At 48.8% G+C, this 27,515-nt stretch overlaps 1 protein-coding gene across 1 annotated transcript in view; it reads right to left on the reverse strand.

The window, feature by feature from the left end:
* MMAB (metabolism of cobalamin associated B) overlaps positions 1–27,515 on the reverse strand; it is a 282,131-nt gene that overhangs the window by 123,344 nt on the left and 131,272 nt on the right. The window lies entirely within an intron of this gene.

Genomic DNA, 27,515 nt, shown 5'->3' on the forward strand with positions numbered 1-27,515 from the left:
CGGCCTCCCAAACTGCTGGGATTACAGGTGTGAGCCACTGTGCCTGGCCTGCAGCCAGTGTTTTTGCAGCCTTTTCTGCACAGAGCAGAAGCTGGACATGTTGGCTCAGTCTGAGTGTCCTACTTCAAGATGTGACCCATCTCAGGGTCACCAAGTCCTAAGCAGTGCTCCTCACCACACACACAGACACAAATTAAATCAAATGCATTGTACGTGAAGACCCCATAACAGGAATAGGCACTACCCTGTATTGAGTACTCACTATGTAGAAGCACTTCCCACCTGTTTCATCTCAGCCTCATATGTAGGAAGCTGAGGCAAGGAACGTGTTCAAGGACACACAGGTCAGAAATAACAGAGTTGGAACTTGAACCTGGGTCCTCTTGACTCCAGAGGCTCTGCCCTTAACTTTGATGCTCCTGTGTCTCCTCAGTGAAGTCAAGCAGAGAAAATGGGTTTGCAAACTGCAACAGGTAGGGCCGACCTGGGATCAGAGGCCTTGATTGCTCCTGGGTTTGGCGGGTGGGGAAGTAGGAAGAGGTGCCTAGAGGCTGCTGTAGCAAGAACCACCCTGCGCCCTCCGGAAAGGGGCCCCCATTTTCTTGCGATGCCGGGGAAGGTCGGGCAGTGAGCACATTAAATAAGGCCATAAATTTGTCATGAAGACTGGAAATGAACAGGGCTTATCATTTATGGATGGAATAATTAAGCCACTGCTTTTGGCGGCTTCGCTGAGGGCTGTGCCTGGACTCCAGGTGTCGCCAGCAACCAAGTCAGGGACTGGTTGGGGGATTTCACTGTCGTCCCCCCAAACCCAACCATCTCACACCAGACCCTGAGGAGACTCCACCAGCGGCCAGGACAGCCGCCTACTCAGTCAGTACAGACTACCCAGGCTTTGTGAGGTCATAAAAACCCTGACCAATCCCAGGAAGACCCCTCTCTCAAACTCCGCCCATGGAGGGGCTGCCCACCTCCGTAGATAGAAGTGGTGGACCTGGCTTCCTGGAACAAAAAGAGGCCCCTGGTATGGTAGAAAGTGTGAAGCATTTAGACCGACTGGGTTCAAGTCTTAACTCTCTCATGCTCCAGCTGTGTGCCTCTGGGCCAGTCACTTCACCTCTCTGAGCCACCTCTCAAAAATCGGCAAAATAGACCAGGCACAGTGGCTCATGCAGGTAATCATTGTATTTTGGGAGGAGATAGGATTGCTCTAGGCCAAGCATTTGAGACCAGCCTGGGCAACACAGTGAGACTTCATCTCTACAAAAAACATTTAAAAAGTAGCCGGCGTGGTGGTGCACACCTATAGTCTCAGCTACCCTGGAGGCTGAGGCAGGAGGATTGCTTGAGCCCAGGAGTTCTAGGTTACAGTGAGCTATGATTACACCACTGCACTCCAGCCTGGCAGACAGAGTGCAACCCTGTGTCTTAAAAAAAAAAAAAAATAGGCAAAATAGTGTTTTATGAGTTATGTGGAGGATTGAGTTAAATCATAGCTATGAAGTGCCTAGTGAGGATCAGGCACATTGTAATTGCTCTACAAATCCAGCATGCCATTTCTTTCTCCCAACAGAGTTCTCAGGACTAGAAGGCTCAGAGAGGCAATGAGACTCAACTGAGGAAGCACAGCAAGTGAGCAAAAAGTGGGTGCCTAGTTCCTTCCCCTGGAGTTCCCTGTCATCTATCACGCATGGTATAGGGCTCAGCTCATTCCCCAAGAAAAGGCTGAGTTCCCATCCCCTCCCTGCTCCCAGCTACCGCAGGTCAGTGGAGAAGAGAGGGAGGTCATTGCACAGGTGATTGTAGCCACTAATATTTCCGGAGCTTTTGCAGTGGGGTAAGTGCTGTCCTAGACGCTCTGCACTTGTGATTTCATTTTATTCTCCAAACAATGCTTTGAAGTGGGAACCATTATTATCCCCATTTTAGAGGTGAAGAAACTGAACTCACACCCAGATCCTTGACCTGAGTCACTTAGCCAAGATGTGGAATTTGTATGTGATTTCCTGGGTTCTGGCAATGTCAGGCTTGGGGGAGGATAGCAAATTAAGACTGTTTGGATTCTGCCGGCACATTCCAGATTTCCAGCTTTGATATTCCATGTTCTTGAATGGGTTCAAGCCCTTTTTTACAGATTGGGAGACTGAGGCCCAGCCATGGAGGCAGAGCCTTAGAGTTTGCCCACTAGTTCTCCAGGGCCTGTCCCATCAGTGGCAGATACCAAGGCTGACGCAATCAGAGAGGCCTCTGCCACCTGCCTTGGGGAAGGGTCTGGACCCTCCTTGCCTCCCCACCCTACCCACTCTGCATCACTATGGCAACCATGCAGGTGAGCCTCATCACCGCTAATCCTCTAATTACCAGCCACCTCTTCAATCGGCTGTAATTACTTTGGGGACACAGTTAACCTCTCATTAGGAACGCACGGCCGCTTTCTCCAAAAGCACAGCAGTGACATGCCTAGTAATTTACCGCCCCGGCTCGCAGGGCCGCTTTGTGTTTAACTCGGGCGCCATTGCATCCCTGTCATTACTCCAGCCCGGTTGTCATGACGATTAATCATTCAATCCCTCATCAGCAACTTTTGCCAAATGTCACCCCGCTCTTGATCAAAATCCATCCTGCAGCCCGACACTGGGGGACTAATGACTTGGAAATAGGCTTCCCCATTCCTGAGAGCTTTTCCCCAAGACTCCTTTTCAGCTCCCTCCAGGAAAGGGAAAGAAAAATGTGAGCTCAGTGTGCAGGGGGGTGAAGGAGGGTGGTGAAGGTGGCAGAAAAATTAGCATGTATTGAGTGCTTACTCTGTGCTAGGCACCTGAGGGACATTCATGCATTTAACCCTAATGGCAACACATTTCCTAGAAGGGGAAACTGAGGCTTAGGGAAGCTGAATGGTTTGCCAACAAGGAAGTATAGAGTCTTCCTTAGACCTCTCTGATTCCCAAGCTGGGCTGTTTTGACCAGACCTCAAGAATCTTGACCATCACCAATTATCAAGGATCCTGGAATGCCAGAGTTTGGACAGCCCAGTTTAATAGGCCAGAAATTAGCTGGCCCATAAAATCCAGGGCAAAAAGCATTAAGAGACAAACCTGGGCACTTTATGATAAGGAGCCCAATCCAGGATGAGCAGATAACTGTCGTGAATACCTTTGCCCCCAACAACATGGCAGCAACATCTGGCAGACAGCAACCTCAGAATCCAGATGAAGAAATAGGCTGAAATTGGCCGGGTGCGGTGGCTCAAGCCTGTAATCCCAGCACTTTGGGAGGCCGAGACGGGCGGATCACGAGGTCAGGAGATCGAGACCATGCTGGCTAACACGGTGAAACCCCGTCTCTACTAAAAAATACAAAAAACTAGCCGGGCGAAGTGGCGGGCGCCTGTAGTCCCAGCTACTTGGGAGGCTGAGGCAGGAGAATGGCGTGTACCCGGGAGGCGGAGCTTGCAGTGAGCTGAGATCTGGCCACTGCACTCCAGCCTGGGCGACAGAGCATGACTCCGTCTCAAAAAAAAAAAAAAAAAAAAAAAAAAAAAAAAAAAAAAAAAGAAATAGGCTGAAACATATTCATAATAATGTCATAAAATTATCTAGACTAAGATTCTTGATCTGGGGTCCTTGGAGCTTCATGATGGACTTTGGTGGCCCATGAGGCCCCTGAAAATCAGGCTACATTTTGATGGATGTATGGGCATTTTTCTACGAAGATGCTACAGAAAATGCTGAGAACTACTGCTCTAGTACATTTCTCTCATCTTTCCCCATATCCCTATTTTATAGAAGGGAATACTGAGGCCCAGGTAGGGGCCATGGCTTGTCCAAAGTTTCATAGCAATTCAGGGTGGAAACCCCAGGTCTAAGCAGGGGTGAACTCTTTCTCAGATGCCTAGAGCAGCCAAGTAGGGCGGGGCAGGCTGTACAGTGCACAACCCCAGGAGGCCTTCATGAAGACAGTGGTATGCGTGACACCTTCCTCTCTGGGTTCTGCTAGATCAAGGGGAAGATTTTTTTCCCCTTCACAGTGGCCACCAGCCCCCCAGTCCTCACACTCCTGTGGAAGCCCAGCCCCCAATCCTGCTAAAGGAATCTTTCCTAGGCCCCTCCTAGGGAACGTTCCTGCTGGCTGGGCCGCCAGCATGTGTGAGACATAATTACAGCACGTTGTAAATGGCATTAACAGACTGTCACAGCAGCCACATGGTATTAGCAAATGGCTCTGTCTTCATCATGCAGTCCCCGCAGCCCCCGGGATAGAGCACTTCCCAAGGGGTCTTCTTCCAGGTCCAGGTTGCATAAGCCTCCTGGTGGGGGACTAGGGGTGGGGGAAATGATTCAACTCACAGAGACCTGGCGATTCTCCAAGGCTTTCTGAGGTCTCAGCAAAGAACTGAGTAAAAAGTTAGGAAATCTGATTTATAAACCTAGTTCAGCAGCAAACTTTCTGTGAGGGACAAACTAACCTTTATCAGGCAGCTACTTATGTGCCAGGTGCTCTAGAATGTAATCTTATTTAAACCTCATAACAACAGCTAAACAATTATATTCACATTGCTTTACTGAGGCTCAGAGGGGAAAGGTCGCTTCTCCAAGTCCCTTCAGCTAATAAGTGGCAGATGTCGAATTCAAACCAAGGTCTGATGCCTTCAGAACCTGGGCTTTTCCATATACCACGTTGCTTCTTTGGAAAATTCTTTGATCAGTTTTCTGACAATAGAATCTATAGCCTTGAAGGTAATTCTCTAAAGCTGCCAGCCCACTGGAAAGTTACCAGCCCCTGAGCTCTACTTAATGGGGTTTCCATGGGAGCAACATAGTAACGATATGGTAATAATTGAGATAATAACAATTGTTAAATGTTTCCATACAGTTTATCCTATGATTCTTTGTAACAAACCTATGAAGAAAAAGGAACAAGTAGTCCTGTTTGAGAGAGTTGAAAACTAAGGCCCAGAGGGGGAAAGGAACTTCCTCAAAGTTCCACAGTACATCTGTGGTGGAGCCAGGATGAATTCCCCTTGTGTCCTAATTTTCAGTCCTGGTTTTTTCCACAAGCCATGGAGAAAGGTGTCCATAGGGCTGTGTCTGGAGACTGAGCATTCATTCTTCCGGGTGCTTCCTGCCCTCCCACCTGCCCAGTGGACACTAGTGATTTATGCTTTATCTGGGAGGCCTCCAGGCTGCAGGCAGCAGGATGGGCTGCTTCCCGACTGGTAAACAAATCCCCCGCTGAGCAGGTCATATTTTATCTGGGCCACCACCTGCCAGCTCATTTGCTTACAGATACAGGTGCTTCACCAGGAAGGAATTAGCGATTACTTAGCCCAGAGACCCCGGCAGATAGAGAGCAAGCCTGGGCCATAGCTGGGGTGGGAAGCCAGGAACCTGTCTGTGAGGTCCCTATCTCCTCCCAGACCTTTATCCTGATCTGGAACCAAAGGATAGGTAAGAGTCAAGGATAGAATGAGGGGCCGCGTGTAGTTGCTCACACCTGTAATCTTAGCACTTTGGGAGACTGAGGTGGGAGGATCCCTTGACCCCAGGAGTTTGAGATCAGCCTGGCCAACATGGCAAAACCACGTCTCTACTAAAAATACAAAAATTAGCTGGGCGTGGTGGCACACACCTGTGGTCCCAGCTACTCGGGAGGCTGAGGCACCAGGATCGCTCAAACCCAGGAGGTGGAGATTGCGGTGACCTGAGACTATACCACTGTACTCCAGCCTGGGAGACAGAGCAAGATTCTGTCTGGAAAAAAAAAAAAAAAAAAAAAAAAAAAAAGAAGAAGAAAGAAAAGGATAGAAGGAGAAACCTACCTGCTTTGGAGGAAGCTGATCCCCAGCTCCCAACCCCATCCACATTCTACCAGTTCTTCAGAGTTTGGTGCCAATAACCCCACTCTCAGCAGACTTCCAAGATCAAAAAAAAAAAAAAAAATGACCTATCACTGTTTTTTTTTTTTTTTTTTTTTTTTTTTGAGACAGAGTCTCGCTCTGTCGCCCAGGCTGGAGCACAGTGGCCAGACTCAGCTCACTGCAAGCTGCGCCTCCCAGGTTTACGCCATTCTCCTGCCTCAGCCTCCCGAGTAGCTGGGACTACAGGCGCCCACCACCATGCCCGGCTATTTTTTTGTATTTTTTAGTAGAGACGGGGTTTCACCGTGTTAGCCAGGATGGTCTCGATCTCCTGACCTCGTGATCCGCCCGTCTCGGCCTCCCAAAGTGTTGGGATTACAGGCTTGAGCCACCACGGCCGGCCAAGACCTATCACTGTTGATCTTAACATTTATCATGAGGCTGAGCTAGTGTTTGTCAGTCTTTTCCACTGTCATATTACTCTGGAGAGCAGTGGCATGATCACAACTCATGGCAGCCTCAACCTCCCAGGCTCAAGCAGTCCCCCACCTCAGCCTCCCAAAGTGCTGAGATTACAGGTATAAGCCTGTAATGTTACTTTTATGTTTCCTCCTTTCCATATTGTACTCTTTAGAAGGAAGTCACTAAATGCATCCCAAACTTCAGGAGTGGGAAGTTACGCAGCACCTCCTTGAGGGCAGAGTATTTACATAAATTATTCAGAATTATTCTGCAAAGGAGATTTGTATGTTCTCTTCTTTGTTTATTCAATCATTTATTTTTATTAGTGTGGACTCGTGGATATTTGTTTCATACCTTGAGTCATGATCCAGTGCCACTGTGTGCTTTTTAAATGACACTTGGCTCTTTCTTCCTTGGTTCACCAGTAATTACCAAAAATCTGTTCTAAGGCAATCTTATTCCATGGCATTTTAATAGGCAATACCCTCAAAATAGATTTTGGAGGCAAGTCATTTGAGTAATGGTGGAAAAGGATTAGAAAGAGATCTTGACTGCATTGACTGGTCAGACTTTTTTTTTTGGAAGATAGCATCTTGCTCTGTTGCCCAGGCTGAGTGCTGTTGTGCAATCAGAGCTTACTGCAGCATTGACCTCCCAGGCTCAAGGAATCCTCTTGCCTCAGCTCTCAAGTAGCTAAGACTACAGGCATGCACCATGCCCAGCTAATTTTTTTTTTTTCCAGAGATGAGGGGGTGGTCTTGTTGGTCTTGAACTCCTGGCCTCAAACGATCGTCCAGTCTTGGCCTCCCAAACAGTTGAAATTATAGGTGTGAGCCACCATGCCTGGCCCAAATCTTTTAATGTGCTAATAATGTGAGTAGTGAATCACTTAGAGGAAGGTCTAATGGGCAACATTTCCCACATTTTTTTTTTTCCTGTAACCCTGGTCTGGGGGCAGGGGAGGAGGAGCAGGTAAAGGACATATGAGAAAATCATCAAACCGGGAGCTCTTAAGGGCAAAGATCATGTTTTATCCTCATCTTCCTGTCTAGAAATTAGTACAGAGAAGGTGCCAAGGAAAAGTAGTTGGATAGGTGGAAGGATAGATAGATGGATGGATGGGTGAGTGAAAGGGTGAATGGATGGATGGATAGATGGATGGATGGATGGATGAATGGATGGATGGATGGATGGATGGATGGATGGATGGATGGATGGGTAAGTGGATGGTTATGTAAAGGGATAGATAGAAACATGGAAAGATGAACAGATAGAAGGTGTCTGTTCTGTGTGGTTGGTAGATGGACGGATGAATGGGTGAGTTGGCAGGTGGATGAATGGATAAATAGTTGGGTTGGTAGGTGAATGAATGGATGGATAAATGAGTTGATAGGCAGATGACTGGATACACAGATGGGTTGACAGGTAGATGGATGGATGGACGGGCGGACAGACAGAAGGATGGATGGATGAATTGGTAGATTGGAAGGTGAATCAGTTGGTAGATGTTGACTTCCAGGTATTTGTTGCTATTGTTTTGAAATGGAGTCTTGCTCTGTCACCCAGAATGGAATGTAGTTGTGTGATCTTGGCTCACTGCAACCTCCATCTTCCAGGTTCAAGCAATTCTCCTACCTCAGCCTCCTGAGTATCTGGGACTACAGGTGTGTGCCATTAGGCCTGGCTCATTTTTGTATTTTTAGTAGAGATGGGGTTTTGCCATGTTGGCCAGGCTGGTCTCGAACTCCTGACCTCAGGTGATCTGCCCGCCTTGGCCTCCCAAAGTGCTGGGGTTACAGGCGTGAGCCACTGTGCCTGGCCCCTGACTTCTGGTTTGGATGGTTTTCTTTTTTAGTACTAAGAATATCCCCCGCTTCTATTACCCACAAGCTTCCAGAGTTAGGACTTGAGATAATTGGTCACTGCTGACAGAGGCAGTGAAAGTAGTGACCATTTATTATACCCTAACTCATGGCAGGCACTTTGCATGCTCTGCCATCCTCACAACAGTCTATGTGGTAGGCATTATTATTTCTCCCCATTATTCAAAGGAAGAAACTAAAGACCAGAGAAGTCAAGAAACTTGGACAAAGTCCCCCAGCAGGAAAAAATGATGGAGCTGGAATTGGAGCTGAGATCTAAGTCTCTTTACTCCCCGGATTCCTCACAATGGCCCTAGGTCTGTAGGCTTATCATCACTTCTCATTCCCTTTGCTGGGCCCCACTGGGTCAGTGGGAAGATGACAAAGATCTTCAGTGACCTGGGGAAGAGAGAGGCAACTTACAGGACTTGCTATATCTTTTCATCCAGCACCAGGCTGCAGAATGCTCCCAGCTGAAATAGAACAGAGTCCCTGGAAACAAAGAGCCAAGGGGTGTTTAGACCAGATGCGCATGTATATGTGTGTGTGCATTTAAAAATCTATACTGTTTTACTGGTTTTTTCTTTTTCTTTTTTTTTTTTTTCTTTTCTTTTTGAGATGGAGTCTTGCTCTGTTGCCCAGGTTGGGGTGTAGTTGCACAATCTCGGCTCACTGCAAGCTCCACCTCTCAGACTCAAGTGATTCTCGTGTCTCAGCCTCCCGAGTAGCTGGGATTTACAGGCGTGCACTACCAGGCCCGGCTAATTTTGTATTTTTAGTAGAGTAATTTTGTATATTTAGTTTCAACATGTTGGCCAGGCTGGTCTCAAACTCCTGACCTCAAGTGATCTGCCCACCTCAGCCTCCCAAAGTTCTGGGATTACAGGCATGAGCCACTGCACCCAGTTTATAGTGTTTTATATAGCTACCTGTGTTGCTTCCAAAAATATGATTTGAAGTAGTTGATATTTTAAAAATCCCTGCCTAGTTATGCCATTAAAATGAGAAATAAAAGGCCGGGCGCGGTGGCTCACACCTGTAATCCCAGCACTTTGGGAGGCCGAGGTGGGCGGATCACAAGGTCAGGAGATCAAGACTATCCTGGCTAACACAGTGAAACCCTGTCTCTTCTAAAAATACAAAAAAATTAGCCTGGCGTTGGTGGCGGGCACCTGTAGTCCCAGATACTCAGGAGGCTGAGGCAGGAGAATGGCATGAGGCAGGAGCAGCTGAGGTAGTCCCAGCTGCTCAGGAGACTCAGGCAAGAGAATGGCAGGAGGCAGAGTTTGCAGTGAGCCGAGATCGCGCCACTGCACTCCAACCTGGGTGACAGAGTGGACTCCGTCTGGAAAAAAAAAAAAATAGAAATAAAATACAAGAGAGTTAAGTATAAAGAGAGTTGGGAGCAGAGCGGTATCCAGGCTCTCACATCAGAGGCAATGAGGTATACTATTAGATGGAAGAATGGGGAATATGCAGAAAAAGATTCTATTCTCTGACGGCCCTGTCTTTGTTTTTCATAGTCTTGCAAGGTCAACATATTCCCTTAAAATTGTTTAAAAGCCACATTTAAAAAAAGAATGTTTTTTCCTATCAGTATAGAAAAAGTCATATTATATCAGAAAATCTAGGTTAAGGCAATAATGGCAATTGAAATCTAAACCTGGTCCTGAGCTTCCTAGCAGCCATGGCAAAAAGGCAAATGAGTTTGTTTTCTTAGTTCTCATGGTCTTCCAAAAGCAACGTTTAAGGAAACTATAATAAAGTCTAGGTTTTCCAGAGAGAGAGACTGTTCTCCATGCTGAATCCTGAGAGGGATATGTCCCCTGGACCATTTGAGCCTCCATGTGACATAGAACGACCCTGAACAACATCATGGTTCAGTTTCTTTATTGCTGTTTTGCATTCTACATGTGGTTCTTTCTCATGTCAACCCTCAACAACCAGCAAGGGCTCCATCAGTTTGTGGCACTGGGTGGGCAGTTCTCCTGGGGAAGGAATAATTTGATCTGACTTGATCCAGGGACCATGCTTGGATCATCTGGAGGTTGGAGGATGGGTGTCTTCGGGTGGCAGCAGCAGTGGCAAATAAGACTCTAGCAGCCCTGGGAGCAACAGGAGGGCGTGGGAGGCAATGGGCACAGGGCAGTTAACGTTCCTAGTATCCAGGATTGGACCAGAGAAACCAAGTCTTTCACTCTCTTCTTCCTCCCTGGAAAGGCCTAACCAGGGCATCTGCCCACCAGGAAAAGGCCTCAGCCAAACCTAGTAGAATGAGCTTTGAAATCAGATCATCAAGACTCAAGTCCTGGCTTGTCGCTGGTTAGCTGTGTGACCTTGAACAAGTCTCCAAGCCTCTCTGGTTCTCCATGTCCTCATCTGGAATGTGGAAATAGTCACTGCTCCATGAGGTTGCTGAGAGCCTTAGATGAGGTAACACATGTAGAGTCAGGTTAGTATTATAGTTGCCAGTCTCCTTTCTGCCTTTGTTTTCTCTCCTTGTCTTGGAACAATCCAGTGTGCTAATGGCCCCCATGTAGGAGAGCAGAGCCTGATGCTTCTAGAGTGGCATTCTTGGGGGTCCATGGCTAGATTTTACTGTGCTCATGAACCCCTGAAACAATAGGCAATATTAAGTGTATAGATGCATTTTTCTAGGTAGAGAGTCCATAGCTTCTCTCAAGTACCCAAAGGGACCCAGGACCCCAAGAAGCCAGCAGTCACTGCCCTGAGGGGTGGGTCTGACCCTCCTGTCCTGTGCTGCCCTAACCCCAGACTCCGGGCCCAGTCCTCAGGTCATCTGCCAGCCTCAAGCGTCATCGGGTCCCAACCTGGCTGGGTTCTTCCTTTGCCACAGCGAGGGAGATGGGCAGACCTGGTTCTTAGAAGGGTGCAGCCTTGATCTGGGCTGGTACCAGGAAATAAAGGTCCAAGAGTGTATTGAGGTCAGGCGCAGTGGCTCACGCCTGTAATCTCACTGCTTTGGGAGGCTGAGATGGGAGGATCACTTAGGGCCAAGAGTTCAAGACCAGTCTGGACAATAAAGCAAGGCCTCATCTCTACACAAAATAAAAAATTAGCTGGACATAGTGGTGTGCGCCTGTAGTCCCAGCTTCTGAGGAGGCTGAGGCAGGAGGATTGCTTGAGCCCAGGAGTTTGAGGCTGCAGTGAGCTATGATCACACCACGGCACTGCAGCCTGGGTGACAGAGTGAGACCCTGTCTCAAAACAAACTCCAAATAGTGTATTGAGAACTTATGAGGAGCTGTAAGTACCTGCACATGTGATCTTCTTTCATTGGCCCTGAATCCTGGGATCATTATCCCCATTCTAAAGCTGAGGAAACTGAGGCCCAGAGAGGGGAGTGGGAGGGCTCACTCAGAGCTAGAAGCAGGGCTGGGATTTGGGCCCAGTGCTGGTTGATTCCAGAGCACGTGCTCTTCCCATAGTGCCACAGGGGGCCCAGGAAATCCGCGGGGGTCTGAAGATGGGAACAGGCCTGCAAGGCACCGTTGTTCAGGTTGTGCCCTGCCCAGGGGCACCTGGTTGAGGGAGTGGCATTGGGAGTGAAATGCGTCTGAAATTTAGCTCGAGGCCCACTAGCCTAGGCTTGTCCTAAGGGCCTTCAACAGCCTAGAGAAAGAGTTGCCTTTCTTTTCTGGGGACAAATTATTGTCCCCAGAATGGGGCTTTTTCCTAACGGGTCAGCCCAGAGTGAGAACCATTTTTTATAATTTCCATAAAGCTCCCAGAAAGGCTCCTTGCAATTCTTGTGGAAACACATTTTTTGGGTTTGTTTGTTTGTTTGTTTGTTTGTTTTGAGACAGGGTCTTGCTCTGTTGCCCAGGCTGGAGTGCTGTGGTGTGATCATAGCTGACTGCAGCTTTGACCTCCCAGGCTCAAGCAATCCTCCCACTTCATCCTAAGTAAATGGGACTATAGGCATGCACCACCACACCTAGCTAATTTTTTTTTTTTTTTTTTTTTTTTTTTTTTTTTGAGACGGAGTCTCGCTCTGTCGCCCAGGCTGGAGTGCAGTGGCACGATCTCGGCTCACTGCAAGCTCCGCCTCCCGGGTTCCCGCCATTCTCCTGCCTCAGCCTCCCGAGTAGCTGGGACTACAGGTGCCCACAACCGCGCCCGGCTAATTTTTTGTATTTTTAGTAGAGACGGAGTTTCACCGTGGTCTCGATCTCCTGACCTTGTGATCCGCCCGCCTCGGCCTCCCAAAGTGCTGGGATTACAGGCGTGAGCCACCGCGCCCGGCCAAATTTTTAAAATCTTTTGTAGAAATGGAGGTCTCACTATGTTGCCCAGGCTGGTCTTGAACTACTGAGCTCAAATGATCCTCCTGCCTTAGCCTCCCAAAGTGCTGGGATTACAGGCATGAACCACCACACCCGGCCATGAAACACATCTTCAAAAGGTGAGCATATTGGCATGAGCTGAGACTCTCTGCCTAGCTTCTACAATGACACCTTCAAGATGGAGTCTCATGGGACCTACCTACCCTGAGGAGCCAGCCCAGCCTCAGCAGGCAGAAGACAGTTCCTGACACTCTCCAAGGTAAGCCAGGGCCAAGGAGGAGGGGCAGGGCTTGGGACATCATTTACTCTGCTCAGCTGTCCCTAGAGTGCCCCCTCCTACCCTACCTGACCCCCATCTCCCAACCCCCTGCCAACACGTGACCCTCAGGCATGGGAGGCAGAGCCCCCTAGCAGAGAACCATAGAGACTCCAGGCCTATGGTCATTTTCCTAGCCACGGTAATAATGTACACACCAGTGGCATCTTTTCAGGAAAGGGTGGGCAGGCCCTCCTGGTCCCTAGAAAATCCCTCCCGTGACTGGCATCTCCCAGGAGCATCCTCCCCAGGCCAGCCCTATGGTCACTTATAAGGACTGATTGCCCAGGACCACCACCACTCAGCACCCATCCTGTCCTCTCTCCTCCTCTTCTCATCCTCCCCCTCCCTGCCACTGCCTCTGGCCTGATTAATTCCCTGAAATCTGCCATGCCACAATGAGTAATCAGGCTCATGCCCTACTAATTGGCACTCAGAGACCTGACAAATGACTCTGCTGTGGGATTCCAGTGCTGGGCTGGGCTAACTTTCCACACCCAAGCAACCCCCAGTTTGCCTCTAAGACAGGTGGGCTGGAGCCCTAGCAGAGAGGGGGAAGCAGAGGACCCAGGACAGAGGGAGGGCCCCTTAGCAACCCTCTGATTAACTCAGGTCTGCCACTTCCTGTCTGTGTATCTCAGAGCAAATTATCTCCCTCTCTGAGCCTGGCATTCAGACTCTGAGCTTCATCTCCAGTTTTAGCTCCTCAGGTACCCTGCTTCTTCTGCTCCGTCCAAACCACCCAATGACCGTGGTCTAGTCTCAGCACTCTGGGGGAAAAAGGTGTGTGCATTATATGTGTGCATGTGTGCATAAGTTAAGTTTATTATAAACTTTATTGATATAACAGATGTGTAGCACACATTTTTTTTTTTTTTTTTTTTTTGAGACAGGGTCTCCCTCTGTTGCCTAGGCTAGAGTGCAGTGGTGCAATCAGGGCTCACTGCAGCCTCGACCTTCTAGGCCCAAGTGATCCTCCCACTTCAGCCTCCTGAGTAGCTGGGACCACAGGCATGTGCCACCATGCCTGGCCAGTTTTTTATTTTTGCTTTTTTGTAGAGACAGGGTCTCACTATGTTGCCCAGGCTGGTCTCAAACTCTTGGCCTCACATGATCCTCCTGCCTCAGCCTCCCAAAGTGCTGGGATTACAGACGTGAGCCACTGTGCCTGTCCTAGCACACAATTTTAAAACAATAGTAAAATGCACGATAGCCTTTTATTGTAGATTCCATAGAGTCAATTGATTCTCATAAAATGCTTTCATGGATTTTTGCCAAATTCTGGTATTAGTAGCCAATCTATGGTTAAAATTGATGAGTAAATGTAGTTAGTAAATGTAGTTCAGGCATGAATATTGGTTAGTGTTTTCATTTACGTGTTAAAGGGTAAGCTGAAAGAGAAACAATGAAATTGCATTTCAGAACTTCACTCATTCAGCAATGATGTGAGCAACTTTTTTGTTGAATTGCATCATAATTTTTGAGTACAGGAAGAACATTTTCTCAAATTTTTATGCTATTCACTTGCAATGACACAACATACAGGCCAGGTGCAGTGGCTCACACGTGTAATACCAGCATTTTGGGAGGCGGGGATCACTTGAGGCCAGGAGTTCAAAACCAGCCTAGGCAATGTAGCAAGACCCCATCTCTACAAAAAATATTTAAAAAATTAACCAGGCATGGCAGTACATGCCTGTAAGTCCTAGCTACTTGGAAGACTGAGGAAGGAGGATCGTTTGAGTCTAGGAGTCGGAGGCTGCAGTGAACTATGATCACGCCGCTGCACTCCAATCTGGGAGGCAGATTAAGATCCTATCGCTAAAGCAAACAGTCTACAAGCACATATAAGTTTAATCTGTGTTATTAACATATTCTGCATTTCTTTTTTTCTTTCTTTTTTTTTTTTTTTTTTTGAGACAGAGTTTAATTTTGTTGCCCAGGCTGGAGTGCAGTTGTGCGATCTCAGCTCACTGCAACCTCCGCCTCCCAGGTTCAAGCAATTCTACTACCTCAGCCTACCGAGTAGCTGGGACTATGGGCGCGTGCCACCACGCCCAGCTAATTTTTTGTATTTTTAGTAGAGACGGGGTTTCACTATGTTAGCCAGGATCGTCTCGGTCTCCTGACCTGGTGATCCCCCTGCCTCAGGCCTCCCAAAGTGCTGGGATTACAGGTGTGAGCCACCATGCCCAGCCTTTTTGTTTTCATTTGAGACAGAGTCTTGCTCTGTTGCCCAAGCTGGAGTGCAGTGGTGCGATCTCAGTTCACTGCAGTCTCTGTCTCTGTCTCCCAAGTTTAAGCGATTCTCCTGCCTCAGCCTCCCAAGTAGCTGGGACTACTGGCATGAGCCACCATGCCCAGCTAATTTTTGTATTTTTAGTAGAGACAGGGTTTCACCATATTGGCCAGGCTGGTCTCAAACTCCTGACCTCAGGCAATCTGCCCACCTTGGCCTCCCAAAGTTCTGGGATTACAGGTGTGAGCCACTGCGCCTGGTCATTTTCTGCATTACTTTCTAAGTTTGGACTGTCAACAAAACAAAAAGCTAAGCCCTCGTTTGTATCACTTGCCAATTTCTGTGGTGTAAATACTCTAATTTCAAACTACGAACATGACGTTAGTAAATGCAGAGAGGGGGAGAGATGGGCAAATACCATTATATGGTTATCTCCACCGTATAGATTCAATAGGTGGAAATGACCTCAATAAATTATTTGCATCTACTGAATATATATTATACAGATAATAGCAAGATGTAGTAAAGCACTAAGGATTGATGAATTTTGAGTATTTATTACTGTTCTAATATGAATGGATTTAGCTATACGTTTATATAATTTAAATTTTAATGATCACCAAATGTTGTGTAAGGAAGAATTTGACTGACTTTTGTCTCTTATTCCTGGGAGGGAGACTCTAAATCCTTGGAATTTCTCAGAGTAATAGGAGTGACTTTGTTATTTATGAGCCCTGTGGCTTGTCTGTTTGAGATGGAGTTTTGCTCTGCCACCCAGACTAGAGTGCAGTGGCGCAATCTTGGCTCACTGCAACCTCTGCCTCCCAGGTTCAAGCAATTTTCCTGCCTCAGCCTCCCAAGTAGCTGGGATTACAGGCACCCACCACCATGTCCAGATAATTTTTTTTTTTTTTTTTTTTTTTTTTTTGAGACAGAGTCTTGCTCTGTCGCCCAGGTTGGAGTGCAGTGGTGCGATCTTGGCTCCCAAGTAGCTGGGACTACAGGCACCCGCCACCACACTCAGCTAATTTTTTGTATTTTTAGTAGAGATGGGGTTTCACTGTGTTAGAGAGGATGGTCTTGATCTCCTGACCTCAAGTGATCTGCCTGCCTTGGCCTCCCAAAGTGCTGGGATTACAGATGTTAGCCACCATGCCTGGCCTGTTTGTTTTGAGATGGGATCTTGCTCTGTCACCCAGACTGGGGTGCAGCGACATGATCACGACTTGCTGCAGCCTCAATGTCCCAGACTCAAGTGATCCTCCTGCCTCAGCCTCCTGAGTAGCTAGGACTACAGACACACACCACCACACCCAGGTAATTTTTTTTATTATCTCTTGAGACAGGGTCTCACTATTTTGCCCAGGTTTTGGTGTTGAACTCCTGGGCTCAAGCAATCCTCTCACCTTGGCTTCCCAAAGTGCTAGGATTATAAGCATGAGCCACTGCACCTGGCCTATAAGCCCTTTGGATCACACCTGAGTTTATACTAAGAGATGAAATGACTTAGGATGGGGCTGGCCATCAGAAAAATGAACCACGTGATTAGAAGCTCTTTGAGTCTCCTAATCTCCAGGCAGGGCAGATGTCTGCAGATTGACTTCAGTCATATGGCCATTATTCAATCATGCCTACATAATGCACCCACAATAAAAACTCTTGACACCAAAGCTCAGCAGAGCATCCTGGCTGGTGAGCACACTGATGTGCTGGGCGGGTGATATGCCATGATCCCACAGGGAGAGAAGCTCTGAGGTCAGGAACCTCCCAGACCTCACCCTATGTGTCTCTTTATTTGGCTGGTCCCAATTTTATCCTTTATAATAAAACTGTAATTGTAAATATAGTGCTTTTCTGAGTTCTGTGAGCCAGTCTAGTAAGATATCAAATATGAGGGGGGCCATGGAAACTCCTGAATTTGTGGCCAATTGGTCATATGTGCAGGTGGCCTGGGGATCCCTGATCTTGCAGCTGACATCTGAAAGGAGGGCAGTATTGTTAGGACTCAGATGCTAACTCTGGGTGGTCAGCATCCAAATTGGATTGAATTGCAGTACACCAGCAGGTATCAGATACTGTGTTTAACAACTGGCTCATAAAATTCCTGAAATCGTAGCAATTGGGTTTCACTGAGGTAGCACAAGCACCACTGCCTGGTACTACCTCTGAGCCTTTGCCTATGCCATTCCTCCTCCTGGAATGCCCTCGTTATGCTCAGCTTCATTCTTTATTGACTGAGTTATTCAAAATCTCTCTTGAGTGCATGCTCTGCATCAAGCACTATGCTAGGAGCTTGGGAAAGTGAAGAAGATAGACGTCATCTGCAGTGGGTGCTATCAATGACCCACTCAGGTCCTGTGGGATCCTTTTGTCTATTGCTCTGCACCACTCTGCCAGCTTCCGTGTGCTGTCCTTCATCTGCCTACACTTGCGACTCTTCCTCAAAGGACTATCGCTGGGCTTCTGGAGCCACTCTTCTGCCATGTGCAGAGACCCAAGGGGTCTCTCCCTTCACCTCTCTGCTAGGACAGTTCTTAGTCAATGACTGACAGTGAGCATGGAAGTCCAGCTTCCTTGCCTCAGACCAAGATAATCCTGCCACGCAACTCACACTCCAGAGCTCCCATGTAGGACCATGAGTCTTGTCCTGAGGTTGTACCCTGCCTGGCTTCCTTCCCTTCCCTGTCCTGTTTTCCCCACACCCTTCCTCATCTCCCTTGGGATCACTGGCTTAAACCATCATTTGCACACCAATTCTTGTCTCAGGGTCCAAACCATCTCTGCTCTGTGGAGCTCACAGTCCAGTGGGAAGCCCCCAGCCAAGAAAAAAAAATACACCCCACATTTCTTTACAAATGAAGATCAGTGCTCTGAAGGAGCAAGAACAGGGTCTCTGAAAGCTGTAGCTCAGACCTGCCCAGTCAGAGCAACTAAGGAAGGCTCCCTTGAGGAAGGGGTGCTTCTTATAGGATGAACTCTGAAGGATGAGGGGGAGTTTAGCCAGGTTAAGGAGCTGAGAAGCTTTGCAGGGAGGTGACCTAGCAGGTGCCAAGGTCCTGTGGTAGGAGAGAGAGAGGGGTGGGTGTGGCCTGGAATGCAGAGTGAGATGAAGGTGGAGGAATTGGCAGCAACGAGACTGTGTGGCTTGTCAGCCTGAGTGGGGATCAGGGTCCATGTTCTGACAGGACTGGAAACACACCTAGCATGGCAAGAGATTTAAATGTTGAAATGTATCCAATTTTGAAATATAAAAGGTCTCCAAGTCACAGGAATTAACCATGTGAATCAGCCCACCCAATGAACAAGGTGACTGCATGAACAAGGATGTTCACTGTGGTGGTGTGTGTGATAGAAAAGGAAACAGAGAAGCAACCTGCATGGCTGCCAAGAGAGGACAGGTTTAATACATTTGGCTATTCATTCATCGCATCCTCTATCACCTTTAAAAAGCATGAGGGAGACGTGGACGCGCTCATACAGAACTCCCTCTAGGCTGAGCTGTCGGGTGCAGGAAAAAAACGCACAAATTAGATTGTTGTATGCTCACATCCACCGAGAAACAGGGTGTATCCAGAAAACGTTGACAGAGAGTTAACACACATGCACACAATTGCTAAAAGCAGCTACCATGGTGTATGACACATAGTAAACAGTCAATAAATAGTTGAGTGACCGACTAATGACCGAATGAATGCATGAATGAATGAATGAATGCCTTGTTGCTTCTGGGGAGTAGAAATGAAGGTCGAAGGGAGTTTTACTTTTTTATCTTCTGTGCTTCCCTGTGACTAATTGTTTTCCATTTGCATATTTTCTTTTATAATTTTAGCTTTTGAAGTATAATTTACATACAACAAAATTCACTGATTTTAAGTGTATAGTTTGATGAGTTTTCACAAACGCATACAGTCATATAAACAACAACACAATCACTATGTAGAACATTTCCCCAAATTTTCCTTTCTGCTGGGGCCCCAGCTTTGCCTCCTTTATTACCTTGGTCCTGAGAAAGAAAGTTGAGCCCAGAGAGGAGGCAGGAGGGACCCCAGGCTCCTCTGAGGGAATTTCCTCGTTTAATCCCCACACAGCCTGGCATCGTATGAGGCTCCCTGTTTTGGAGGGGAAGGAAACTCAGAGGGGGATAAACTGAGAATTCACCTCCTCCCCTGTATTTGGCTACTGAGAAGCTTGGAAGCCCTCCAAGATCAAGGAGTGAGGGAGAAAACATCCTAGAAGCACTTGGACCACTGTTTATGTAAAAATGGAGATGGAGGCCAGGTATGCTGGCTCACACTTGTAATCCCAGCACTTTGGGAGGCCAAGGCAGGAGGATCACTTGAGGCCAGATGTTCAAGACCACTTTGGGCAACATAGTGAGACCCTCCCCGCCCCCGTCTCTACAAAAAAAGATTTTAATTCTCTGGGCATAGTGGTGTGTGCCTGTGGTCCCAGCTACTCAGGAGGCCGAGGTGGGAGGATCACTTAAACCCAGGAGGTCAAGGCTGCAGTGAGCAGTGATTGTGCCACTGTACTCCAGCCTGGACAACAGAGCAAGACCCTGTCTCAAAAAAAAAGGGAGCCAGGCGTGATGGCTCACACCTGTAATCCCAGCATTTCAGGAGGCCACGGTGGGCGGATCACTTGAGGTTGTGAGTTTGAGACCAGCCTGGCCAATATCGTGAAACCCTGTCTCTACCAAAAATACAAAAATTAGCCTGGCACAGTGACTCACGCCTGTAATCCCAGCACTTTGGGAGGCCAAGGCAGGTGGATCACGAGGTCAGGAGATCGAGACCATCCTGGCTAACATGGTGAAACCCCGTCTCCACTAAAAATACAGAAAATTAGCTGGACGTAGTGGCGGGAACCTGTAGTCCTAGCTACTCGGGAGGCTGAGGCAGGAGAATGGCATGAACCCGGGAGGTGGAGCTTGCAGTGAGCTGAGATCACACCACTGCACTCCAGCCTGGGTGACAGAGCGAGACGCCGTCTCAAAAAATAAATAAAATGAAATAAAAATACAAAAATTAGCCAGGCATGGTGTCTCACTCTTGTAATCCCAGCTACTTGGGAGGCTGAGGCAGGAGGATCACTTGAACATGGGAGGTGGAGGTGCATTGAGCCAAGATCATGCCACTGCACTCCAGCCTGGGTGACAGAGTGAGACTCTGTCTCAGAAAAAAAAAAAAAAAAAAAAGGAGGAGGAGACGGACAAGGTCATCCTGTCACCCTCTCTGGTCTCACACCACTGGGGCATTGCAGGGAGCAGGAAACACCACTGCTTCTCTGGACTGTCTACTTGGATCCATCTCTCCACTGCCCCCACCCCACCGCCATAAGTTAGCCCAAACCCCACCAGCTGTGACCTGACTACAGGAGGAGGAATGAAGGAGTCCCTCCCTACCTGCAGGGTGGAACATTGGACCCCAGGACTGGGAAGACAGAAGGAAGTAGACAGACTCAGGAGTCCCAGCCACCTGCCTCGCTAAGTGCTGTTCCTCCTACTTTCCTATTTATATTTCCTGTCGCTTTCCCTACCAATAAAATGGTGATAATAATCCATGTTTAGCACCCCCAAAGTCCCTACTGCTGGGCTCAGGGACAGGAGATAGCAGCCTCTGGCTGTCCATAAACATGAGAGACAGATGTTGTCAACATCTGGAGACAAGGGAGGTCCTGTTTGTCCCTGGGGCTGGGAAATGTGCCCATCTGGGAGGAGTGTTCCAAGGGTAGGAGGCCTCCATCTGTCACTCACCTGGACTGGGGACGCTTCCACCCCGGAGGAGGGCCCCTAGGCCCTGGCCAGGGCTTCCAGGCTTGGAGGCCCTTTAGAGGGGAAGCTGGGCAGGCGCCGACTGCCAGGAGGGGACTTCAAAGGCTCCCCTAATCCCTGTGACATTTTCAGACACAGGAGTTGGCTTTTTTCATGCTGAGGATCAAAGCCCAGAGCTTTATAAATAACCCTCATAAAAGCCAAGGGGCTTGTAAAGTCAAACAATAAGTCACAAAGAGTGTGAGCCTTTCAGAGTAGGAGAGAGGCTGGGGAAGTCCAGCCCCTACCCTCGCTCTGCTCTACCAGATGGCCTTTCACCAACACTCCCGGATCAGCTGAGAGATAGAAGGCCCTGTGGGAGGTCAGGAGGAAGGTCTGGGGGTGGCCTGGGTTGGACTTGGAGGCTTCTCTGCCACCCCGATAGACATCCTAGATCTGGCCATTCATTCATTAAATCATTCTTTCACTCATTCATTCTTTCAGTCAGTCAGTCAATCAACAAACATTTCCTGATCCCATCCCTGTAAAAGACCTCTGGCCAAGGAACATGCACTTTGGGGTCACTGGGGTTCAAATCATAGAACTGCCTCTCCCAACTGGGTGACCTCCAGCAAATTACTTAATCTCTCTGAGCCTCAGTTTCCTCACCTTTAAAATGGCAATACATTTTGAACCTGTCCTAAGAGAGTTCTTGAACTTCAGTAGACATGGCAGGTGGGAAACATTCAAAACGTGGGTTATTATTACCATTAATGAGACAGCAATAGTAGTCATCAAAGGTGGTCTCTACAGGTTGTTGTTGTTGTTGTTGTTGTTGTTGCTGTTTTGCCTGGCTCTCAGTCTCTCCCAAATAACTTCCCCTTCTGCAGGGCCTCATTGGGAGGTGGGTTTTAGTTTGTGTTTTCTGTGAGTCACAGAGGCCAAGAGTCATCACCCAAGAAAAGGCTGTTTCAGAGCCAGGGGGTCATCGATTCTAGTCCCCTGACCAGCACTTTCCAGCTGTGTGCCCTTGGGGGCCCCTGTCCTCCCTCTCTAAGCCCCAATTTCCTCATCTGTAAAATGAGGGCAGTGGGGGAGGATCCAGTGAGGGTAGGAATATCCAGTGCCTGGCGCATAGTAGGTGCTCAGTAAGTGACTGTGGATGCTTTTTTAGCCCTTCTCCCGTGGGAATTTCCAAGGGAGAGGTCAGCATCAGTGTGGAGGGGATTCGAAGATGATGGGGGTCCCTGAAGCTCAGCACGTTGGAAGCTGCAGCCTGGGACCTCCCTTGAATGAGGGAAGTAGGACAGACTATACCAGTGTGTTGCCCTCACCTCATTAAAGGGCCTTTTCTTTTTTTATTTTTCCTTTTTTTTTTTTTCTTTCACGAGATGGAGTCTCACTCTGTTGCCCAGGTTGGAGTGCAGTGGCATGATCTCGGCCCAATCTCTGCCTCCTGGGTTCAAGCAATTCTTCTGCCTCAACATCCAGAGTAGCTGGGACTACAAGCACACACCACCACACCTGGCTAATTTTTGTATTTTTTTTTTTTTAGTAGAGACAGGGTTTTGTCACGTTGGCCAGGCTGGTGTCAAACCCCTGACCTCAAGTGATGCACCTTGCTTTGGCCTCCCAAAGTGCTGAGATTACAGGCATGAGCCACCGCGCCCGGCTGAAAGAGCCTTTTCTAATTGCAGACAGTAGCTTCAGGATATCAGTAAGTTCATTTCATAGATGAGAAAAACTATAGTCCAAGATGGTGAAGGCATCTAGGCTAGAATTCAATCCCAGACCTGGCTGATTCCCGATTAGCCTTTTCTGCAGCTCCTATACAGGTGCTGAAGGTGGGCAGCCCAGAGCCGGCTTCTCCCTGGCTTCTCCTCGGCTTCTCCTCAGCAGCATCTAGCTGACCAGGTTATTCCAGATAAAGCAAATTAGCGTCCAGGACTGGCTTCACATCCAGGCATCTCCTGTTACAGGGGATTCAAATTTAGCTGCATCCACCCCAGCTGCCAGCATCCTGGTTCTCTGCAAAGGAGGTCGAGGGCCAGGAAGCCAGGAGAGGCAGGCGTGCCAGTGAGTGCTGTTCATTCGTCTGGCTACTCATTCAGTGCGCGGTCAGTCACTGAACAAATGCTTGTTAGCGCCTTCCACGTGCCAGGCCCATGCAGGACGCCAGGGCTATAGTGCAAACCAGGTAAGTGTGGTGCCTTCTCTAACCTCCCCAGTCCCCGGAGCTCACAGCATGTGAGTAGATGATAGGGGTAGTGTGATGAAGTTGAGGCTGGGGTGTGTAGAGGTGTTGCTTGGCCCCTCATGGAGGAGAATCAGTGAGAACTTCCCAGTGGAGGTGACTATTGAGCTGGGACCAAACTCAGGAGAAGGTAGCCTGGGAAAGGAGACCAGGAAAGGCATCCAGGCCAAAGGAACAGCCTGGGCCAAGGTGGGAAGGCACACAGTATAGACATAGAAGGGCCCCTTCCCCCAAACACGCCTCTGTCCTGTTTCAAGCATCCTCTGGCCAGGTGCAGTGGCTCATGCTGGTAATCCCAGTGCTTTGGGAGGCCGAGGCAGGAAGATGGCTTGAGCCCAGGAGTTTGAGAGCAGCCTAGGTAACATGGCGAAACCCCATCTCTACAAAAAACACAAAAGTTATCTAGGTGTGGTGATAGGTGCCTGCAGTCCCAGCTACCCGGGAGGCTGAGGCTGGAGAGTCACCTGAGCTCAGCAGGTCAAGGCTGCAGTAAGCTGGGATTACACTATTGCACTCCAGCTTGGGCGTCTCCAGAGGAGACGCTGTAAAAAATATATAAAATAAAATTAAGAATCCAACTCTGAGTGACTGGTGTGTCTGATATTCTGTGATCCTCATATCCACCTTGTCCTCCACCCCCATGCCCAGGGAGATATTATTCCCTTTATGGCCCCTGAGTCAAGGGAGGCTCAGAGAGGTTGATAATTTGCTCAAGGCCACATAGGATCCAGACCAGCCTGATAGATGCAGCTGTCAGGAGCTGTTTCCTGTTTTGTTTTGTTTTGAGATGGAGTCTTGTTCTGTCGCCCAGGCTGGAGTGCAGTGCCGCGATCTCGGCTCACTGCAACCTCCGCCTCCCAGGTTCAAGCATTTCTCCTGTCTCACCCTCCCAAGTAGCTGGAACTACAGGTGCCCACCACCAGGCCCAGCCAATTATATATTTTTAGCAGAGACGGGGTTTCACCATGTTGGCCAAGCTGGCCTCAAACTCCTGACCTCAGGTGATCCACCCACCTTGGTCTCCCAAAGTGCTGGAATTACAGGCGTGAGCCACCATGCCCGGCCCCCAGCTAAATTTTTTTTTTTTTAATTTTTGTAGAGACGGGGTTTTGCTAGATGGTCCATGCTGGTTTCGAACTCCTGGGCTCAAGCAATCTTCCTGCTTTGGTTTCCTAAAGTGCTGGGATGACAGGTGTGAGCCACTGCACCTGGCCCAGGAGCTGATTATCTGGGGCTCTCTCAGAGCCTCCGGGGCTTACAGTCTGCACCTGGGCAAGTCATCGTCCCTCGTTAAGCCTTAGTTTTCTCATCTGCAAAATGAGACCCAAGTGGCTGACTCCCCTGGACAGCCGCCACCCCATACCTGTTACAGCCACTGCTCCCACTGACCTCATTAGGGCAGGTGGCCTGGAAGCAGTGGTCCCTGGGGGAGGCACAGCTACAAACCCTGTCCCAACTAGGGCAGGGACAATGAGATCTCCCCGAAGGCTTCTGGCCTAATTGCCAGCAGACCCCAGGAAGCTGTGGCTGCTTCATTCTCCTTCCTTAGGATCATTTCATGACTCAGAAAATGCACATTGGGAGCTGCTCCGAGCCAGCCCTGGGAGCTAGCTCCTCTGTGGCCAAAAGATGGGCTTCTAACACCAGACTGGGCACCTCTACCTGCCAACCCACACTGGATGCCTCTCATAGTTGCTCTCCCCAATTCCCAAGGTACCTTGTGAGGTCAGTACCTATGTGCCCCCTTTCCAGACAAGACATCCCAGAGAGAGGGAGGACTGCCTCAGTTCCTCCTTCTGGGAGATAAGAATGATGAAGCCCACCTCATGGGCAATACTGGCCCTTCCTGAGCCTCAGTTTCCTCATCTGTAAAATGGTGTGAATCTGACTTGCCAGGATAGTGTAAGAATTTACCACCAAATAACAAAAATAGTGCACAATTATTATTATTATTGTTATTATTATTATTGAGATGGAGTCTTGCTCTGTTGCCCAGGCTGGAGTGCAGTGGAGTGATCTTGGATCACTGCAGCCTCCGCCTCCCAGGTTCAAGCAATTCTCCTGCCTCAGCCTCCTGAGTAGCTGGGATTACAGGCACACATCACCACACCCGGCTTATTTTTGTACTTTTAGTAGAGATGGGGTTTCCCCATGTTGTCCAGACTGGTCTCGAACTCCTGACCTCAGGTGATCCACCCGTCTTGGCCTCCCAAAGTTCTGGGATTACAGGCATGAGCCACCGGGCCAAGCCGATAGTGCACGATTATTGAGCACTTACTACATGCTGGCTGCTTTTCAGGGGTTCTGTGTGCATTAACTCTTTTAGTCCTCACAGCAATCTTAGGAGATAGGGCTTCCTATTATCCTCATTTTACACCTGAGCAAACAGAGGTACCAAGAGGCTGAGAAGAAACTCCCCCAAACACGTATAAAGGGCTTAGCACAGAATGGGCCTCCATAAAGGTTAACGCTTATTTCTCCTTCATTCCCTCCAATATCAAGCCAAGCCCTTTCCCACCATCCCCACCCTTCCAGTTTCCTCTGCCTTCTCTGGACAGCAACAGAGGGTGTCATTCGTGGGATCACCTGGGGACCAGAGTTGCAAAGCTTTTACCTTAACTAAAGTTAGACACAAAAGGAACTTCCCAGCCCCGTGGGGACCTGAACAGAAGAACATGTGCCTCAATGAGAGATGCTGAAATATAAACCAATCCTGGGACAGAAATCGGAACGGGGTCCTTCCTAAGTCCCTTCCACTCTTAGATTCTAAAAGCAGGACTTCAGTGTGGTCTGTGTGGTGCCATCTCTCTTGCATGTTTCTCCCTGGGGCTGGGAAATGCCAGGCTATTGTCTGGCACTGGGGGAGGGGGAGTTTCTCTGTGACAAGGTCCTGGGATTGGTGAGTACACCCCCTTCTACACCCCATGCACACCAGCCCCCCAGAGCAGCTGGGCAGCATTTCTGCTGTCTGTGGGCTCATTTATCATTCAGAGGGGGGCACTGCTGCTGTGAGGTCCCCAGGGACAGCTCTGCCGTGGCCCCATCTGATTGAAATCCAGGCCCAGCACAGACTCAGCCAGGAAAGTGGCTGCCTGGAACCCGAAATAAATAACACCATGGGCAGGAGGCACAAATCTGCTGCTAATTACGGCATATCCTGATTAAATGGGGTGCGTAAATAAATATTTCAGCTCAGAAGATGAATAGGCTGCCAGAGCTGCTGCGGCCAGCCCTGCTCTGAGCCCCTCTTGCCCTTCTTCTTCCTCGTGGTGCCAAAGGACAGGGCCTTGGTTCCACTTGTGGTGTGACTCAGGATCCGTCACTCCCCTACTTTGGACCTCAGTTTCTTCATTGTCAGACAGTGCCAAAGATCACCATTCAGCCAGCTTTGCGGGTCTGGGGTGAGAATGTGAATAGAGCATTTGGGGAGATCAGATTTTGACAGAGCCAAGGAGGCAGTGATTATGAATGGTAAAGAATTTGGAATTTGGGCTGGGCCCAGTGGCTCACACCTGTAATCCCAGCACTTTGGGAGGCCAAGGTGGGAAGACTGCTTGAATCCAGGAGTTTGGGACCAGCCTGGGCAACATAACAAGACCCTGTCTCTATAAAATAAAATTTAAAAATAAATAAAAGCATGAGAAAGTTGGAGCCAGCCAGTCTTGGGTTTGAATGCCAGCTCTGGAACTCTTTCTGTGCTTCTGTTTCCCCTTCTGCAAACTGGGGGGATGTGAAGAGCCAGTGAACCCTCTGGGCTGTGGTAGCTACTCTTGATGGTAACCCAACTCCATACACTTGAGTCCTGGTAGTTATTGTCATTATACATGAAGGTGCCCAGAAGACCCAACCTCAGGCAGGGCCCACATTCTCCACTCCATGCCCATGTGGAGGCCCTGCCTGGAGACCGTGCTTGCTCTCCCAGATGCCACCTCCTTATTTCCGTGAGGCAGAGCAATAATAGAATCGGGGGCCCAGGGGAGGGCAGGAGGAGGGAGAATCATCCTGGAAAAGTTTAAATCAATTAACTTCCTTCCAGAAAACAGACTGGGAAATGTAATGGAGAAATAATGACTCTTCTCTGCAGGATTAAATGACATAGACCAGGGCCCAGCAAGGAATTGCAGAGGCGGTCTCAGGAGCCTTGTCTTTAACTGCCTGTGTGGCCTTGAGCAAGTCTTAGTCCTTCTCTGAGCTTCCTCTGAGCTGCCCTCTTCCTTCTCTGAGTTTCCTCATCTGTAAAAGGAGAGGGCTTGGACCAGCATCAGGAATGGCTAATCAATAGCATGGCTTCCCTAACTTTCCCCTTCCTTGCCCACGGCAGACATTGCTAATCGGTTGCAGCACCATTCTCACTGAGCCCAGATGAAATAGCAAAACAACCCAAGCCAATGCTCCAGGCATTCCCTCCTGATGGGTCAGAGTTGGCACCCAGGCACCAGACCAGTTTAAATCGTCTCCAAGTC

This window comes from Macaca thibetana, chromosome 11, assembly GCF_024542745.1.
Source record: "Macaca thibetana thibetana isolate TM-01 chromosome 11, ASM2454274v1, whole genome shotgun sequence".
NCBI classification, from domain to species: Eukaryota; Metazoa; Chordata; class Mammalia; order Primates; family Cercopithecidae; genus Macaca; species Macaca thibetana.